The sequence below is a fragment of the Nerophis lumbriciformis genome, linkage group LG05 (genome assembly GCF_033978685.3).
Source record: "Nerophis lumbriciformis linkage group LG05, RoL_Nlum_v2.1, whole genome shotgun sequence".
Taxonomy (NCBI): Eukaryota; Metazoa; Chordata; class Actinopteri; order Syngnathiformes; family Syngnathidae; genus Nerophis; species Nerophis lumbriciformis.
Genome location: NC_084552.2, coordinates 53,781,702 through 53,801,922, shown reverse-complemented (window position 1 = coordinate 53,801,922; position 20,221 = coordinate 53,781,702). Strand labels below are relative to the sequence as shown.

The window sequence follows — 20,221 nt, the reverse complement described above, 5'->3', positions numbered from 1 at the left end:
AAGGTGAGTACGCTGTTCAGGCCCTCTATGGCTTGTACAACGCTATTGTGGGCACCACAAAAGAATCCATTGGACCTTACAAGAAAATAAATATTTGGACGACACCAGCAAAAGAAATCCCTGAACGATATTTTTTCACACTGCGCTCCCTCACATGCACGCTCTTTTAGGTGGAAAAAGCAGCGCTTGGCCTGAAAGTGCGCCCCCGACCAGGAAGTTGTCATCGAGTGACGTGACAGAAAGAAGATGCTGACGCAAGCATGTCTTCATGTCTCACTGTGTGTGAATGCTGTTGTCCAGCAATCACATTTTAAATCCAAACACTGACAACTCAGTATTTGCATTGGCTTGTTTCTAAATTGAATAGCAGCAACGTCGTGCAACAGATGCAAAAGCCTTTAGAGAACAAGACGTGGCACTTGTTGGGTATGTGTGGACTTCTATAATTATACAAATGAAGCGCCTATTCTACTCACAGCCATTGGGGGACCTATTTGATATGATATGCTAGAATGCCTTCAGTTGAGCTTGATTTGGGGATTTTCTCCCTTTCAGTAATCCTGTCATTCCCAATTTGACACCTGTCACCATGCATGAGGTGGTTGGTGACTCTCTCCCCTCTCAACTGCTCCACTCCAGCTTGTATTTTCCAACATTCACCACATCACATGTGTGTGTGTGTGTCAGGTATTTATCCTACCTGGCAGCGGGCTGTCTTTCCGAGAGCGCTGGTCACAATCCCAGGAAGTGCGTCAAGTTGCAGGTGCTCAATCTGCCGCTGTGTAATGACAAAAAAAGAACTGAAATAAGAACAAAATCGCCACGACGACGGCTAAAGAAACACTCCCGATGGCACACTTGAGCATCCAGCGGCTCTCTCTCTCTCTCTCTCTCTCGGTCTGTGACACTCACTCCTCTCTTCCCGCCCACCTACTCAAGCCCACCATAGCCCCCCTACACCCTCCCTCCATCGCTCGCTCTCTTCCTCTGCTGTCAGACAAAGTGCACACATCCTCTATCCCTCCACTCACTATTTTCTGACATTTTCTCCACCCACACACACCCTCTGCTCCACGAAAACAACAATCACTGTGTGTGTGTGTGTGTGTGTGTGTGTGTGTGTGTGCGTGTGTTTGGGAGTGTCTTTAGACAAACAAACACTGAAAGAATATGATGCTATATATTCTTCATCTTCCTTCACATCCCACTGCTGCTTCTTCAATGGCATTCCAGTAATATGGGCGTTGACGGAGATATATATATTAGAGATGCGCGGATAGGCAATTTATTTCATCCGCAACCGCGCCAGAAAGTCGTCAACCATCCGCCATCCACCCGATGTAACGTTTGATCAGAACTGCACCCGCCCGCCATCCGCCCGTTGTTATATATCTAAGATTAATAAAAAATAAAAAAAAGGGTGAAAACTACGCGAATTGCACCTTGTGCAGACAAGATTTTTCGATCGGACACGGAGGAATTAGCGATGTAAAAGACCACGTTGGGACAAAAAAACACAAGCCTAATGCCGTTGCTAGTGATACAAGTGGAAAACTTTCAACGTTTTTCGTCGCCCAAACAGATTCTTTGGATGTGATAAATGCCGAAGTTTTATTTACGGAGGCAATAATTGAGCATGGACTTCCAATCGCACTGGCTGATCACATGGGACAGTTAATAATGTAATGCAACCTTTAAAAATCATTACGCGGTGATCGCGATCCCAAAAATAAACTTTTCTTGCATGATAATGTCCAGAAAAATTCGCTTTATATTACTATAGAGTCCTTTTAACGAATGAGTTTGATGGTTTATCACAAACCTTAAATGAAATTCCATGGCCACCGTCCTGCTCTCTATATCAACCAGGGTGAGCCCCACCCCTTTCGTGAGCGCACTGCGCGGAGTGACCCCTGTTACGAGCCCCCGGCCACGGGGGTGGCGGGCAGGTAAGCTGCTTACCTGCTGCGCGTGACGCCGGCCGCGGCGAAAGCGGACGAGGCGGGGTGTCGGTGCGGTGGGCGCGGTAGTGACCCTGGACGTGCGTCGGGCCCTTCTCGCGGATCGCCTCAGCTACGGCTCCCGGAGGCGTCCCTTCTCCGCTCCGTAAAAGTGTCCATCTCTTTTCTTTTTTTTTCTTCTGTTGTGGCATATGCTGCAGGTGCCTGCTTGTTTTTCGTATGTGGGTAACAACATTTAACTATGTATATATATTTCCGAATTGGTTTAACTGCCACCCGCAAAAAAAAATCAAAAAAATAAAAATCAAAAAAAAATCTAATTAATCCGCCCGACCCGACCCGCGAGCGGATAAAATCTTATTTTTTTAAATTTCATCCGCCCGATCCGCGTATAATCCGCGGACTCCGCGGTTGTGTCCGCAAACCGCGCATCTCTAATATATATATAAACATATATATATATATATATATATATATATATATATATATATATATATTTAAGAGTTATTTCTTTCTATAGTCATATTTGAAATAGCTATTGTTCCAGTTGTACTCTTTCTATTTTTTCTCCATCTCGTGTCCGATGGTACACTGTAAGTTACCTTGGACTTTAGGAATGTGAGGAGGAGAGATACTCCCTTTTCCTTTTTTTCTCATCCTGTCTCAGGCTAAAGTAGAACCATAGACATGTGTATTCGTTCTGGAGGGTGTGTCTCATTGTAGGGTTCGATCGAACCCAGGTTAAGAACCACTGTTATAGACCATAGCAAACGTTACTCAGCTTGCAAAGATTGTAATAAATCAATTAGAAGACACAGCCTGCCTTTTTCTTTAACTTGGACACACACATCTACAGAGGTGTGGACTCGAGTCACATGACTTGGACTCGAGTCAGACTCGAGTCATGTATTTGATGACTTTAGACTCGACTTGACAAAATGTAAAGAGCAACTCGACTTAGACCAGGGGTCGGCAACCCGCAGCTCCGGAGCCGTATGCGGCTCTTTGATCACTCTGATGCGGCTCAGCTGCATACTTAGATAGATAGATAGATAGTACTTTATTGATTCCTTCAGGAGAGTTCCCTCAGGAAAATTAAAATTCCAGCAGCAGTGTACAGAATTTGAGATCGAATTAAAAAAAAAAAAAAAAAAGTAAAAAGTAAGTAATGGGAACAAAATAGAAAAATATTACAATAGAATAAAAATAAAAAGCAACAATGAGAATAAAAATATAACAGTAAAATAAGAATATAACAAGAGAAAATAGACTGTAGTAACCATGTTATGAAAAATGATTGCACTGTTATTGTTTTGCATCCCCTGTCATCCTAGTACTCCCCTCCCTCCGAATTTCAGTGCCTCTCCCGTAAATCTCCCGGGGCAATCATTCTCCTACTTTCACCCGGACAACACTATTGAGGGCGTGCCGTGATGGCACTGCCTTTAACGTCCTCTACAGCCTGTCGTCGCGTCGCTTATACACGTAAGTGACTGCAAGGCATACTTGGTCAACAGCCATACAGGTTACACTGAGGGTGGCGATATAAACAACTTTAACACTCTTACTAATATGCGCCACAATGTGAACCCACACCAAACAAGAATGACAAACACATTTCGGGAGAACATCCGCACCGTAACACGGCGTGGCGCAGTGGGAGAGTGGCCGTGCGCAACCCGAGGGTCCCTGGTTCAATCCCCACCTAGTACCAACCTCGTCATGTCCGTTGTGTCCTGAGCAAGACACTTCACCCTTGCTCCTGATGGGTGCTGGTTAGCGCCTTGCATGGCAGCTCCCGCCACCAGTGTGTGAATGTGTGTGTGAATGGGTAAATGTGGAAGTAGTGTCAAAGTGCTTTGAGTACCTTGAAGGTAGAAAAGCGCTATACAAGTACAACCCATTTATCATTTATAACAGAACAAATACCCAGAATCCCATGCATGCCTAACTCTTCCGGGCTACATTATACACCCCCGCTACCACCTAACCCCGCCCACCTCAACCGATGTGTGGGGGGCAGGGTTGGGGGAATACGAGAAAAGAAAGTTACGAGGGCCAGCACTTTGAAAATTAAGGTGAGAAACACTAGTAAATTTAAGAAAGACCTTGAAGCTAAGTACGAAGATGGCGTCTGTGCGGCTCTGCCCTGCTTCCCCTCTTCGTTAATAAAATAAAAGTTTTTTAATCCATTTATTTTGTCATTTATATGTATTTTGCACTGTTTACTGTACATCTGTAAACAACAAAAATATGTGTTTAGTGTCAAAATGTTGGTGTGTCTTGATTCTTCTTGGATTTACATTATTTCTTACAAGAAAAGTTTATTCTGATTTGTTTGACCTTTGGAAGAAATTACAGTACTAATAAAAACCCTGGTAACAAATCTGCTTATTATTGCGGCAAGTGTGTTGATGAATTGTTACAGGGCCTTGCCCATAGCAATATTCGTAGCTACCTACCAACAACTTAAGGATACAAATGTGATCCGAAATGAAACGACACGCCACCAACCATGCACCTCCAAATCTTTGCCTCTCCGGGTTGGAGTATTCTGTCACCAGGCGGATTATCAGAAGGGAAAATGGCACTCGCTTCCGTTTGCTGTAATAGAATCTGTCAGGTAGATGGAAAGTGCGTACGGCGAAGAGGAAAAGAGCATTGTTTGCATAACGTGGGCGCACACATGTCATGATGTGCGGCGTGCATATATGTGTCAGAGTAAATATAGTGCACAGGGCTTACACACAACGCTGTGGACGGCAAAAAGGAGCGGAGAGACAGAGCAAACAAGATGATGGTTGTACTGATTAACAGCTAGCCTGGACAGCGTACGGTTTTGCTTGTGTGTGTGTGTGTGTGCGCTGGACAGGGGATGCAACCGGGGTCTCATTGTCTCTCAGCAGGCTCCCGCTTGGACCCGAATCAGCTGAGAAAGAAGAGTGGCCAAAGTGAGAATATCTTCGTTTATGCCAGAAAAGTCTGCGGTAGCCGCAACCCGAACCCCGCAGAGGCAATTCGTCGTCGCACCTGCGGCCCGGAATCAGCAACTTCTCTCAAATTAAAGCGGGCTGGAAGTCTGAGCTTGTTATTTTGCAAAATAGAACAATTTCAATGCAGCATGTGTTGTGTTAAGTGGCGGGATGTGATGCTCCTGTTTTTTGAATGAACAAAAGCTTAGCCTTTCCATAGATGGTTGTCAGCATGTAATGGAGGCTTTGGAATCAAAATGTCATTAATCAATCAGTGGTATTGTGTAGCGCTGGCAACAACAAGCGTAAATGCATGAGTCAACACCTCCTACTATAACAACTTTGTAGTACAAACGTAATATATTTTTCTCCAACGATAATAAATAAAAAGTGCAAACTTCCAAACATGAGAAAACCTCTGAAAGAATCCTGTCTGCCATACTTGCCAACCTTGAGACCTCCGATTTCAGGAGGTGGGGGGCGGGGGCGTGGTTAAGAGGGGAGGAGTATATTTACAGCTAGAATTCACCAAGTCAATTATTTCATATACATACATACATACACATATATATACATACATACATACATACATATATACATACATACATATACATATATATATATATATATATATATATCCTGAAAATATGCAAACAAAACTGTGTTTAGATAATTGATACTTCAAACTTGCATAAATAAATCTTAAGGAATATAACATAACTTGGCTTCTGAGAGCTTCAAAATGTAATGAATAAAATGCTAAAGTTGTTGATAAAAAGCAATTATTTTAATAATTAAATATGGTCATTTTAAATGAATTATTATGATTATGGATGTAATAAGGAGTCAAAAATACAAGTAAAAATACAATTAATTTTGATGTTTTTAGCAAAATATAGTAAAAATGTATTTAGTTTTTTTGTTTTTTTTATTAATAAATATATTTATTTTTAGGTAAGATAAACATAGTAATACAATTTATTTCTAGTCTGGATGATTTAGTTCTTGTCCCCCTGTTGTCCTCCCGTCTCTTCCCCGAAGATGGCTCCATGAGCTGGGCAAACGCGTGGAGATGCCCTACGTCAACAACACGGTCGGCGGCCCGTCAGTGCGCAGCTCGTACATGGTCGCCCTCTACTTCACCCTCAGCAGCCTGACCAGCGTCGGCTTTGGCAACGTGTGCGCCAACACGGACGCCGAGAGGATCTTCTCCATCTGCACCATGCTCATCGGCGGTATGCCAGACGCCTCGTATGGAATAACGTGATTGGGCAGGCACGCTGTTTATATAGTGGGAAAGCAGACGTGAAAAAAGGCTGTCCTCACTCAGGTTTGCATGGAGCTGGAGGGGGCATGGCCTCCAGCTCCGGCTGAAAATCGGGAGATTTTCGGGAGAATATTTGTCCCGGGAGGTTTTTGGGAGAGGCGCTGAATTTCGGGAGACTCCCGGAAAATTCGGGAGGGTTGGCAAGTATGCTGTCTGCTTCTAACCTGAACAACCCCAGGAAACATTAAGAAACAGAAAAGTAAAAATACAACATTCAGCAAGGAAAGGGTAGCAGGGTAACAATAAAAATAAAAAAGAACAAAAAGCTCCATTTTCTAAATGTCAGCATTTGAAAGCTCAACCTGGACACTATGAATCAGGAGGAGGAAATGTGAGGCTTTAGAGGCACACGTTGCTTCTGAGAGGAGACATTATTACCCTGCACCATCTTACATGAAGACATTTTTGCAAACAATTAACCGTTATTGTTTTTACACGATTGTGAAAAATGTACTCAGTCACATGAAATGGCACACATGCCAGTAGTATTAGTGAGAACAATTAGCAACACTGAAGGGTCAAGCTTGCGGTTACATCAAGAGTATTTGTTCATTTAATTGCCGCTTCTCTCTGCTCTCTCCTCTCTTTCTCCCTCACCGCCTCCTGCTTCCTCACACACTACCTCCGACAGGAAGCAGCCGCCAATCCCTGACAGGCTCGCCGCTGGATAAGTGGCTGTTCAAATATGGAACTATTCAAAGAACTCTTTTCAGCGGGCACAGGTGCTCCTTTTCAGCAGACAGCCTACACAGACTCACCCACACACACAAACACACACTCAGTACACACCTGCTGGGGTCAGCAACGCTTGCCAACAGCTCCAATGTCACGCAGATGTTTGGCTTGCATTTGAGGTTAGAGGAGGAGCTGCTCAGCTTCCTCCCTAAAGTTGTTTATTTTTAGATTGTGGAAAGTTCCGCTTTTGTCGTGTTAGCTGACCGTAACTACAGAATTGTATACGCGTCAAACTTATGTTGTGTATGTTATTATGATGGAACCTCGATTTAGGAACTCCTCATCGTAGGAGCTTTTCGATTAACAGACCGAATAAAAATATGCTTTGGCGTACGAACCTTGTCTCAAAGTTTCATCCACTCACGGTGTGCCTAGTAGCTCAGACATTTTGGAGAGCAATCAACCCAATTTCCGGTGCTCATTTATTCAGTGCCGTCGATAGCTACTGGGCTTAGTCCTACTTTGTGTGCGTTTTAGCCTTTTTAATAGCATGTTTGTCACGGCGCATGCGCAGTCCCGCATGCCTTCTGCTGCACCCTGCATCACGGCCACGCCCCTGCTCGGTTGCAAGCAATCTGCAATCAGCGCACCTGGGTCTGATGAGGGCGGACGGCATAAAGACCAGCGATTCCGAAGATCCGGTGCCGGAACGTAGTTCTCTGTACACAGTAAGCTATCGCGTCTTTGGCTTTCCTCCCGCAAACTTGCGCTCTCTCTGTGCCTTCTGAGTTCCCGTGTCTTATGTCCTTTGTGTTTTCCGCAATGCTTTCCCTGTCTCCCGTGATCGAGCTGTGTGCCTCGACTTCCTGTTGGATTCCGGACTGCCTCCCTCGATCCACGACCCCTGCTTGGACACGGACCTTTTGTCGCCTCGCTATACCCCCCTCCGACAACCACCCTGTCTCACGGACATTCGAGCCTGCCTTTCCCTTTCCCCTCCAGGACTGCCGCCTCTCGCTCAACACTCACGGTAACACACAACAGTTAATTCCACACACACACACACACACACACACACGTTTGGATTTTTGTCACACTATTCTCCAGTTTATATTAGTATTGTTTATTATTGTATACATATAGTGTTTATATATATACTAAATCATAGAGCTACTACACCCCCTTGTGTCTGTGCCGTCTACTCCCCTCGTACATAACCATGTTTTTAGTTTTGCTAGCTCAATGTGAGTCTAAAGAAAGCAACGGACAAGAGACGTGTGGTTTAAGACATTTAGGAAGTATCCAGAGCGTTGTCGACTGCACACCAAGATGAATAACCGCCAAGGTAAAGTGAGGGCAGCTTCATATGAATAGGACAGTTCAGCTAGTTGTTGTGTTGGCCTTGTTATTAAAAAGAAAGTTGATCCATCACCCCATTGGTATGTTTATTTCATGTACAGTACGGCTGGACAATCAATTCAATTTTGATTTCGATTTCGGCTTCTCACAATCATAAAAATATAATAATCGGAAAAAATAAACGATGCAATCAAAAACTTGAGCTTGTAACGGTGAAACGGATAAGTGAGCGTTTTAGGGGAAAAAAGACCACTAAGTTTGGGATGTCACCATGGTTGCTACTTTTTATTTGACACGGCGCTAGTATGCCTAATCAACAATCACTAAAATCAACAAAAATACGAAAGTCATATGATTTCTGCGTTGACATAACCACGGACAGAGTCACAGAATTGGCCAAGAAAACGGAATCAGCTATTCAAATGCAGAATATCACGGTAATTGGCATAAATGTGAGTAAAATGTTGTCCTTGTGAGGGAAAGGAACATTTGTTTGGGAAAATAATGTGTCCGGTATCACTCATTCATCCCCGAAACAATCAAACCGCCCCGTCCTGAACTAAACAATGCAGAGGCAACCACTTGAAACAGCGACTAAACTACTAAGCTAAATATAGCAAGAACAATCCATACGCCCACGACTCATCTCATATGCTTGTGTTGTTGTGAACGACATCATCGATGTAACATCCCAACAGCAGTTGCAACTTGAGAGGCCTTCCCTGTCTCATTTTTTTTTTTTTTTTTTTTTTTTAACAGCCTCAAGTTGTCTCCACTCATCAAGCTGAGGGCAACAGCACATTTCACAATAACAAAACTGTGTGCAACATCCGCTCTGACTTTGCTAACAAAATAAAGGTTTTAAAAAAGTACTTTACACAAGCAATGTACTTAAAGCACTAATTTATACAAGTACAAAATTGTTATACTTTTTTGTTGTTTGTTTTTACATTTTTGCATTAGTACCAGTACAAAGTGTAGACAATGTGTGTTAATATAAAACACAAGAGTGTTTTCATTTCACAAACACAACCAAATGAGGAACAACCCGAGCGTACCCCATTCTACAAAGGAACCAGTCGACACCTGATAGAACGCCTCGGGCTGTACCTGTGCTGGCGACTCAGAGGGAGGATTAGTTTGGATTTAGGAGGCGGTAATTGCACACACCCGTGTAGGTTTCCAGTAATTAAATTATTTCTGCGACCCCCGTTACTGAACTGCTACATAAAACTTTCTAAGTCAAGCGAAGCAAGCTTCATCACATCGATTAATTAGCTCTTCAAGTGACTAAAAAAGTTCACAAAAAATGCTAAAACTGCCAAATGGAGTTATCTTGTATTGGTGGGTTGCAATCACGTGACTTTTTTTCCAGTTTTCACATGGGGGGGGAAACATGGCAGGCTATTGGCTATTGGGACATAGTAGCTACAAAACAGTTAAGCACACAAGCTAGACATACCTGTGTCGTTAATTTAACAATATTACAGTCTAAAACAGCTCGTTTGTAAATATAAACAAGTATCAAATAACTATAGTTGCTTATTACTTACACATACAAAGTCACCTGGGGCGGCGTGGCTCGGTTGGTACAGCGGCTGTGCCAGCAACTTGAGGGTCGCAGGTTTGATCCCCGTTTCCGCCATCCTAGTCAGTGCTTTTGTGTCCTTGGGCAGGACACTTTACCCACCTGCTCCCGGTGCCAGCCCACACTGGTTTAAATGTAACCTAGATAATGGGTTTCACTCTGTAAAGCGCTTTGAGTCAATAGAGAAAAGTGCTATATAAATATAATTCACTTCACACCAAGGCAGAAGCAAATGACAAAGTATTCAGTAACAAACGTGTCCGCAGCATTTAACTTACTGCGTTATGAGCTTAATTTAATAAATTGTGACTATGAGATGTTACCACTCCTCTTCAAATTAAAGACAACATAAACCCATTGCAATTAATAAATATGTTAATTTTTTTTATAACTACTATTGTTCTCAGAGTAATTTCACTTAAAGAAACATCAACATCCTTTTGTAACATTCCACACAACAAAATAATAAAAGTATGTATGATTCTTGCTGGTATTGTATCGGATTAATATTGGTATTAGCCAATACTCAAGGCTCCAATATTGAAATCGTATTTGAAGTGAAAGAGTTGGATTGGGATGCCCATATTAGATATCATCAAAAATATCTGATTGTGACTGAGTGGATCCATACACTCTTAAGAGACTTTCAAAACAAATTAAAAGATTCAACGTCACCTAAATTGACAGTTCAATCTATATGGTTTCCCACACTTCCTCCTAAATACTACACAGAGTTCAAGAAGTACAAAAGTATGGAGGCACATAATTGACGTGCCTCCTCATATACCTGGATTGGTATATAAATTAAGCATATATTCATGAAAGTCAATGCTCGACTGTAGTGCACTAGATTAATAATTCATAAATTAATTAAATCTCTCGCAGGCAAGATACTGAGAATACAGTATCTTGATATCCCCACACTTTTACATATAAAAGAAAAATAATCGTTACAGATTTACAGATAATTTTCCATGATATCGAAATCATATTAACACAAATGCAGCCCCTCTAAATTGGACGAAACAAAAAAAAAATGCCGTTCGGACAGTTTTAAGGTACAGACTGTATTGTATCGTCTAGTTGTCTATTGTGATGTTGAGGATTATGAGGAGGTGGTCGATCAACAATCACTGTATTGTAAATCTGACTAAAAGCACTCCAAAGCAACAACAGCAACAAAACAATCCTCTTTGTCTCCGCACTCAACCGCCTTCTTTTACTCGCACCATAATACATTCATGGCCACAGAAACAGTCGGATAATCAAACATCACTACTGTATAAAACCAACGAAAAATAATTGATGATTTTAGTTGAAATAAGTTATTTGTAAACTATTTTGTTTGAAAGTTTATAATTTCGGAAAATGTGTTATGTATTAAACATGTTAGCATGGCCGTAACTACCATAGAGGACACCAAGGTCATGTCCTCTGTATTTTTTATAAAGTGATAAAAAGATTCAAGATTCAAGATTGTTTATTGTCATACGCACATTTAAACAGACAGTTTGCCGTACAATGAAAATCTTACTTTGCTAGTCCACCCTTCAACAAGTCACACGGTACTTAGCTACAAATAAAAAATACAAATACAAATGTATATACAAGGCACCGTAAGTAACATAACATTATTGCACATTCTGATTGACAGTCAACAGTATAAATATGGAGGTGACATTTGGTCACAGCAGCAGTTAAAGTGTCTTTAGTGATCAAAGGTGAAAAGTGTCTACAGTGATGGTTCACAGTTCGGGGGTGGTCATGGTAGCTGTCTTTTGTTCAAAAAGACAAAAGTAAAACGGGGGGGGGGGGGGGGAGCTAGTATTCACAAATTAGCATTCACAAGCCTGATGGCCTGTGAGTAGAAACTGTCAGTCTCGTAGTCCTGGATTTCAGGCTCCTGTATCGTCTGCCTGATGGTAGGAGGCTGAAGAGACTGTGCTGGGGGTGTGTACTGTCCTTTATGATGTTGTGTGCTCTCCTGGTGGCCCTGGTAGAGTACATGTCCTGTAGTGAGGGGAAGGCTGCTCCTGATATGTACTGAGCAGTTTTAATCACTCGCTGGAGTGCCTTCCTGTCCTTAGCAGTGCAGTTTCCATACCAGACCGTGATTGAGCTGGTAAGGACACTGTCAACCGTACTTCTATAGAAGTTGCTGAGAATTTTGGGTGGCATGCCAAATTTTCTCAGCCTTCTTAGGAAGTACAGTCGCTGATGGGCTTTCTTTATTGTTTGTTGGGTGTTGTGATCCCAGGTGAGGTCCTTGCTGATGTGGGTCCCGAGGAATTTAAAGGTTTTCACCCTGTACACCTTTGTCCCACCTATGTACAACTCCCTTGGCAGATAAAAAGGTCTGCATTTCACCATCAAAAACTCAATGTTGTCCGAGCAGTGTTTTTCAACCACCCGCACATCCGAGCACCAGCTGTTACTCACGTAAACACAGACGCCGCCGCCTCTCGCCTTTCTTGAAGCTTTTGTCCGGTCTCCACGGTAGACTGAGTGCGTTGCTATCTGGATAGCAGAGTCTGGGATGTTGTCCGAAAGCCAGGTTTCCGTGAAAATAAAAGCACAGCATTCTCTCAGTTCACGCTGGGATGTAATCCCAGTTCTCAGCTCATCCAGCTTGTTGTTGAGCGAGCGCACGTTAGCTAGCAGCAGGCTAGGTAGTTCTAGCCTTTAGCCTAGCATGTAGCCCCGCTCTCCTGCCCCGCCGCCTTGTTGTTGTTGTTTTGTGGTTAGCTGGGTCTTGTCGTAGCAGAAAGTTGAAGTCCGTCAGACTATAAGTGAGCTCATGGTGAGCTTTTCCGATGCCCAGAAGTGCATCTCTGTTATATCTCACTGTTGCGTGCAAAAATTTTGCATTTAGGATGCAAATTAGTACTATAATAAATAAAAACGTAAATGTTGTCGGGAGGACGACGCAAAGACGTCAGCCACGGGGGGCGCTATCTTGTATATAAAAGACGATGATATAGCTGACTGCAAATGTACTTTGTGTAGCACATCGTGTGCGCTGTACAACATCATGCGGTATATCATCCTCTCTTAATATACGATCTTTGGTCAAGCACAGCCCGCTGCAACTCCACAATGAAGTCCACTTTTAATTTAAATATTATCTGATAAGAAATGTGCTGTCAACATAACATTAACATTAATTCATTACTAATATAACTAATGTTGGTTTCACATGAATAAAATTGATGTGAAACGCTGTCGGTATAATAACATTGTCATGTCAGTCAGAAGCCGTCCCGCACTAAATGCGGAACACGCGCTCTGCGTAGGGCTTCGCGATCAGTGGGGGGACCCGGTTTTGCGTGAACAAGGGCATAAATATGTAAATTATTAAATGACAAGGCGCTTCATATTACATTTTACTCCAAACAAATTCCTGACCACATCGTGCTTTGTCACTGATTAGAATATGAAATCTAATTTTTCGTGTTCAAGTCCGGTGGATCTGTGGCGGATTTCATTAATACTTGCTTTGCAAAGCAGAAGGTCATGGGTTGGAATCCCAATCATGGGAGAAGTTTCGGTATGTTTTTTAAATGTATGTTTTAATGATCTTTAAAATTGTTTAATACGCTAAACTTCAGCATGCGATGAGGTGGCGACTTGTCCAGGGTGTACCCCGCCTTCCGCCCGATTGTAGCTGAGATAGGCTCCAGCGCCCCCCGCGACCCCGAAGGGAATAAGCGGTAGAAAATGGATGGATGGATGGATGGACTTCAGCATATTAATAAAAAGTGGACTGTTACAAAATCATGATTGTCAAAGATTATAATATTACATGTGATAGTTCTATTTCAATGGAAGCTTTTATTAATATATAGTGCTAGAATACCTATGATTTTAGCCTTTTAAGGCTTCTCTTGAACAACCAATTTTTGACCTCGGTATTTGTCAAATCCTAGTTACGGCCCTGCATGTTAATATCTAAATTTGTGAAAACAGCAGAAAAGTATTAAAGGACTATGTCCTAACTACACTTTATGGGATAAGAGCAGCATTTTGTTGCTAGAAATGTGTTAGATCGTTCTATTTGTTTTCTTTATTTAGTGGATGCTGATTAATATAACTTGTTCAAAGGAAATCCTGTATGAATAAAGTATGCAGTGATTCTAGTTTAATAATTGAATCGTAGCACCCCGTTTCATAATTGAATATAATTGTGAAGTGTGCACTCTGCACACCTGATTTTATTTTTTTGCACTCAAGTGACATAGATCGAATATTATGTCAGTTTAAATGCTACAAATCTGACATTTTCGCATCAGATTTAGGCCACATCATGAGGTAGTCTGAATCTGATTAGAATCTGATCTTTTCAAATGACACGGCAGTCGAAACGGAAATGCAATCTAAATGCGACCCGATCGGGACTTTTACGTCATCTTTGGTCAAGCTACATCATTCGTGTGCACAGCACGATCCATTTCCTTTTTGCAATTCTCTTCTTCCTTCTCCTGCGGCTGTTTTCTATCATCTTCCTACTTCCTCTACCCAACAGCCACGGCAAATACTCACTAACAAGCTGACTGTGGCGTCCATGTTTGACGTTGCTGTAGTAACGCTTCTGTACTCTGACCATGTTATCAGATCAGCCATGCTGAAAATAGCAAAAATTAGACATAGATTTGCTGTTTATCATTCACAATCCCTATGTAAGACATGTACACGTTTTTGTTTTTTTATGCATTCTAAGTCGTAAATAAATTAATACACAAAAAGTCCACTAACAACGGAGTGTATGTGGGCTCCATTTCGCCCACAAAACTTTCTAAATAACCATCCAAAACCCGCTAACTTCTATTTACATCTTGTGACCTGAATTTTGACCAAATACTAGTAATTTTGTTATTGTAAGCGCTCACGCAGACAAAGCATTTTTAGCATTGATAACTGAGAGCCAATTATAGTTTATGTTGCACTGGACTCAAGGAGCCTTTAATGTCATTATAAAATGAAACTGAAGATGGCAGTAATGCAACGTATATATATATATATATATATATATATATATATATATATATATATATATATATATGCAAACTACAGTAAAACTATAAAGAAGCAATTTATGCAGCACTGCAGCATATTGAGATGGCGAGGTGTTGTTTGTTGCCGTTCTTGCTGCTGATGCATCGCGTCTCGGCTTGTCAGTTATTCTAGATTATAAATCAGGCCTCTCATCTGGATATTTGGAGGATTTAGCCATGAATCTAGAAGTTGTTCATCTGTGACATTCAGTTTATACCCGGTGATGGAAACAAACACACTACAACAGAAGACAGTGTCAGCAGCAACTTTTTTAATCATTGGCCGTGCGGATTAAAATAATTATTAATCTAAACGGGAAGATATGGACATCCTATCAGTCGTCACCGCAGTGAGAGCAGACATCGTGCAGTAAGCAATCGTTTATTATGTTTGTATTTCTTGTTTAGCACTGAGCAATACTGCTACATGATGTTTAGAGTTTCACTAAACCTGGATATGTTTAGCAGCGCTTATAAAACTTGTAGCTCATCCTCGTTATATTCAGGTTAAAAATATAAGGTTCATCATTTGTCCCAAAGTAGCCGTTATTGGGTCCCACAAAGTCTGCATGATTTGCGGTTCCTACCTCTACGTCACGCGATTACGTGACTTGCTAGCTCATTATCTCTCAAAATGGCTCCGGAATATCCGCGAGATTGATACTGTTTTGATCATATCTATTTACTCGCAAACTTTTTAAGTCTTTGGGTGTCATACATGAGATATATATGATAATAACTTCAATGTAGAGGCAACTTGTTTTTCAAATAAAATAATCACTTAATTGCAGTGCCAGTGACAAGTCAACTCTTCATCTACAAAAGGTAGCTCATTTCGACAGATCAACTTCCGGTCAACTTCCTTTGTTTCAAACTGTGCATGCAAAAGATGTTGAGGCCACATTATGGGGGCCTGTGCGCGTTTTTACTGGATTCTGATAAAGATCACATTTTACTTGCAGTGTAAACAGTAAGCTGGGAAAAAAAAGGTTTTGAAAAAATCTGATTTGGCCACTTTCGCCTGCAGTGTAAACGTAGTCTGAGGTGGTACACCCCTAGTATTTAGTAAGGTTAGCAACAACACAAAAATCCATTCCATTTGGAAGTTTCTTAAAGAAAACTTCTCAAATGTAAGCACACGCAAAATAAATTAATAAAAGGCTTAAAAACTGTATTTCAAGTTTATACGGACCTTTGACAAATGGCTCACTGCAAACTTGTGCGTGTTCCAAATCTGTGTTTTTGGTTGGTTCTTGAACTTTTTTCCCTTTATCATGGTTTAGTTTAAGAAGTCTGTAATAACTTTTCCTGAAACCCCCTTTTTGATTGATTTCCACATGCAAGAACAGTGTATATAGTCTGTATTTTCACTCTGATTTCACTTGACATTTTTCTACGGCTATGCCTGTTTGTCCCGCAAGTGCTTGAAGTGACGCCACACGCAACCCAACAAACCAAATTAGGATCAGCACCATATTTCACACCCCCATAGGACCACTGATAGGGTGACCTCTGCTTCGAAGCTAATTTATCGGACATAACATGCTTACCAATCGATTCAAATGTGCTGATTGTGTTTTCTTGAGACAACCTTTGCGTTCTCTCACTGGTAGACTTTGGGCCCCCTGGGGTGTATCTTAGCTGCAGATACTCGGTAGCGTGACTGCTGGAAGTAGAAAATGTTGTTGGGGTCCTGCTGAGAGAGTGTGTGTGTGTGTGTGTGTGTGCTAATGAAAGCAGTGGGCCTCCAAACGTGGGCTCCTGACTGTGCACACCAGATAAAAACAACACAGCAGCACAAATGCTCATTACGCAGAATTGACTGTCAAGCAATAGACTGTGTGTTTAGGAAAGAGGTGTGTGTGTGTGTGTGTGTGTGTTGGGGGTCCATGTGTTTGTTGGAAATGAGTAGGATGATTGATGCTCCTATTGTCTTCAGGTGTTAAAATCTCAGACACCCCTGGGTTTTCACTTTGGTGTCATCCCATTTTCCTTTTTATAGCAGCTATTGAAGCGAAGACAAGCAGCAGGGGTGAACTTTGAGGAATTGACCGTAGAAAAGGCAGACACGCATCCATAGCAACCCAGCGGAGCATGTAGAGGACATGGACATCTGGTGCAGAACACCCTCAACAGCACCTGGCGGCTTTGATGCTATCACCCTGGCAGAATGAGGCTGCCTCACACAGCACTAATTACAACAAGAGATCTTAATCTCAGCAGTGAGGAGGAAAAGCGAAACTGGAAGGGGTCAGCAGGGGAGGGGGCACTCCCAAAGGAACAGTTGTGCCATTTCTCTGAGGTCACCTTGACAGGCGCTCCATCATGTCCATGCACGAGTCCAAAGGAGAAGCAGAGATTACAACTCCCATAGAGGTGTATTGTGTTGCTTTAGCCCAGGAAAATTGGGGCGCAGCTTGGGAACAGGAAGTCAGAACACGCGCTCATCAATTCATCTTCTCTTCGTTTGGGCCCTCCTGCCTGCACGCTGCACTGCACTCTGCCACTTTGGATACATCACCACCAATAAGAGTGAAAAATTGGACTTCTCTCCGGGTCCCCGCTCAGCACACTGCCTTCATTCGCGGCCACAGAGGTCTGGAGCGCTGCAGCAACGCAACAAAATAGTCTTTAATGAGGCTATATCGACTAAGGCACACAATGCCTGAGTAGATAACTACCAATCTTTGCTTGAACCAGCAATGCCGCTGGGATAGAGACTTCACCGTCCATGTCAGGTACAACATATGGTATAAGAACTGATACAACAAAAGGATGCATGTCTGCTTATTATCCGGATTACACAGAATCTACTGATTCCCAGAAACATTGTAGACGGGTGAGGCATGGGGCCTTAAAAAATAAAAAGTATGCAACTGAGCTGCATCAGAGTGGTCAAAGAGCCGCATGCGGCTCCGGAGCCGCGGGTTGCCGACCCCTGACCCAGAGGATGCCTTCACTCACTTGACCATACCACAGTCGCATAGGTGTCTCAAGTATGCAATAGGGGATTGTAACATCTAGTCCTACACAACAGATCAGCCTCTTCTTCCCGCACTGTCCTTCACACTGACTTTCTTTCTTCCCATGGTTGAAAAAAACTAAGTGTCAATCTCTAGTTATAAGCTACTGCTAGCGAGTAAGTTGTAATTAGGTGGAGTTGCTGGATGCCACGTTGGTCCCCGAGTAACGGCAATATGACAATAACTGTTCAAGTGACAGTTGTAAATTAACAGACAAATTGTTAGTATCTCTGGGGGGGACATTGAATTGTGAGATGCAAACAAGCGCTGTATGTCAATGTATGCATGTTCGAATAAACTAAACACACTGGACGGTAGGTCGTATCTTACAGGGTTTCAATGGGACATTGGCTAGGCCAACTAGCTGTAGAGACTTGCAACATTTTTTTTTTCTCGCAACCTAAAGCATAACAATTAAGAGACAGCTTGTGCCCTGAAAAGACTGTAAGCTGTGATACTTGTAGACCAGGGGTCTGCAACCCGCTTTTATCCCTGTGTTGTGGCTCCAGATAGTTTGTGCTTCTGTATACCGTAATCCAGACCCTGTCCCTTGAGGCACCGTCTTGAGTCTTTCAAAATTCTGCATAAGCCAGTCAATTCTAGGAGCACTGTTTTCTGGTGAGAAACCATGACACTTCATTTGTCATGATTTAGCTTGTTAACTTCCTTTATTGCTAATAAACAACGGTTATGAGAGAGGGATTGAGTGCTATTTGAACTGGTGCTTTGTTACAATACTTAATTGAAAACAAAGAAGGCATTTTGCAAAAGTGTGCAGTATGACTCATGATTGAATTGCATCAACAGAGAACAAGTACTAAAAACCAACCAATTACAGCATTTGTCGCGTCGCAGCTACGCAAGTATACATTTGTTTTAGGTGTACGTCACGCTACACAAGAGGATTTGGAGGGGGACAACAGAGCTCGTTTTGACGCAGCAGCATAAACAAGTTGTAGATAGAATAGAGCAAATGTCCAGAACCACATAAAGAAAAGAAGATGTGTGACAACCAGTGTTACATAATAACAGCGTTACCAACACACACACACACACACACACACACACACACACACACACACACACACACACACACACACACACACACACACACCTTTAACAACTGGGGGGTAATAATCAACAACAATTCAAGGAAGTGATAATCATGTAATCCATTAATACCCTGTTTGTGGACAAGGAGAGATACAGCCACCCAAGCACTTTTGATCCCTGTATTGACTGTAATGTATTTATTTTTCAAAGTATTTTGCCGAACACATCACAAATCAAATCAAATCAACTTTATTTATAAAGCACATTTAAAATTTACCACAGGGGTAGCCAAAGTGCTGTACAATGGGCAGGTTAAAAAATAATAAGAGAACCGAGCAAACAACACAACACAAACAGAGCACGAGCACAAAACAAAGTTGTCCAGCAAAACTGGATCTTAAATAATTGACAGGTGGCGACAGGTGTGGGCCGTTATCTCGGGAAACCATAGGGGAAAACAAAACAAGAAAATAACGAAATATATACTGAGACAGTAATGTAACGTGACAATAAGTTAAAGGAAATTGTGTAGCATTAACTTCAATATTGTGATCAAATAGGTTGTGTGGCTCCAAGTGGGTTTTGATTTGGTGAAAACATGCCCAAATGGCTCTTTTGATGCAAAAGATTGCCCACCCCTGTTGTAGACCAAGGCACTGCTGTATCCTCAGTTTAAAAAAAATCATGTGATTCCATACTTATAGTTTATGGCTTCTGTCAGGACTCCAGTTTTTTGTGGCGTCTTCAAAAACTACAAAATGACTGAGCGAATTATTGGTGGTGGTTGCAGAGTCCTTTCATTCTGATCTTGTACCTAAAAACAGGCGAGGGCGTGCAGACTGAGGGATGGAGGGTCTGTAAGGCTCTCACACTTGTAAATTTCATGCAGCGTGGGCAAGAACCAACCATGCATGATCATTGAAAGTGCGCCGCTAAATATGCGAGTGTCACAAACAATGAGCAGGAGAAAATTTGCCTTTCAGCAGCCATCTGCACCACTTCTCCTCTTCCTGCTGTGTTTTCACATTTTCTCCTCCAATCCTTCTGCTCATCACCTCTTTTAATTTTCCACAAAAAAACCCACCAGGGCCACATAATGCATGCATGATATCGGACCCCCTGAACGATTCTGATGTGCATGCAATAACTTGTCTGTCAGAAGCCCCCCTCAGAATTATAGATATGACTGCCACTGTGGAATCACTGTGCTCA

At 42.2% G+C, this 20,221-nt stretch overlaps 1 protein-coding gene across 5 annotated transcripts in view; it reads right to left on the bottom strand.

Annotated features, from left to right (window-relative positions):
* Nucleotides 1-20,221, bottom strand: part of syt1a (synaptotagmin Ia) — a 216,083-nt gene that overhangs the window by 116,966 nt on the left and 78,896 nt on the right. For all 5 annotated transcript variants that reach the window (XM_061959648.1, XM_061959646.1, XM_061959650.1 and 2 more), the window contains one exon: nt 701-778. The gene's annotated coding sequence lies outside the window, so the exon portion shown is untranslated. The remainder of the gene's footprint in view (nt 1-700; nt 779-20,221) is intronic.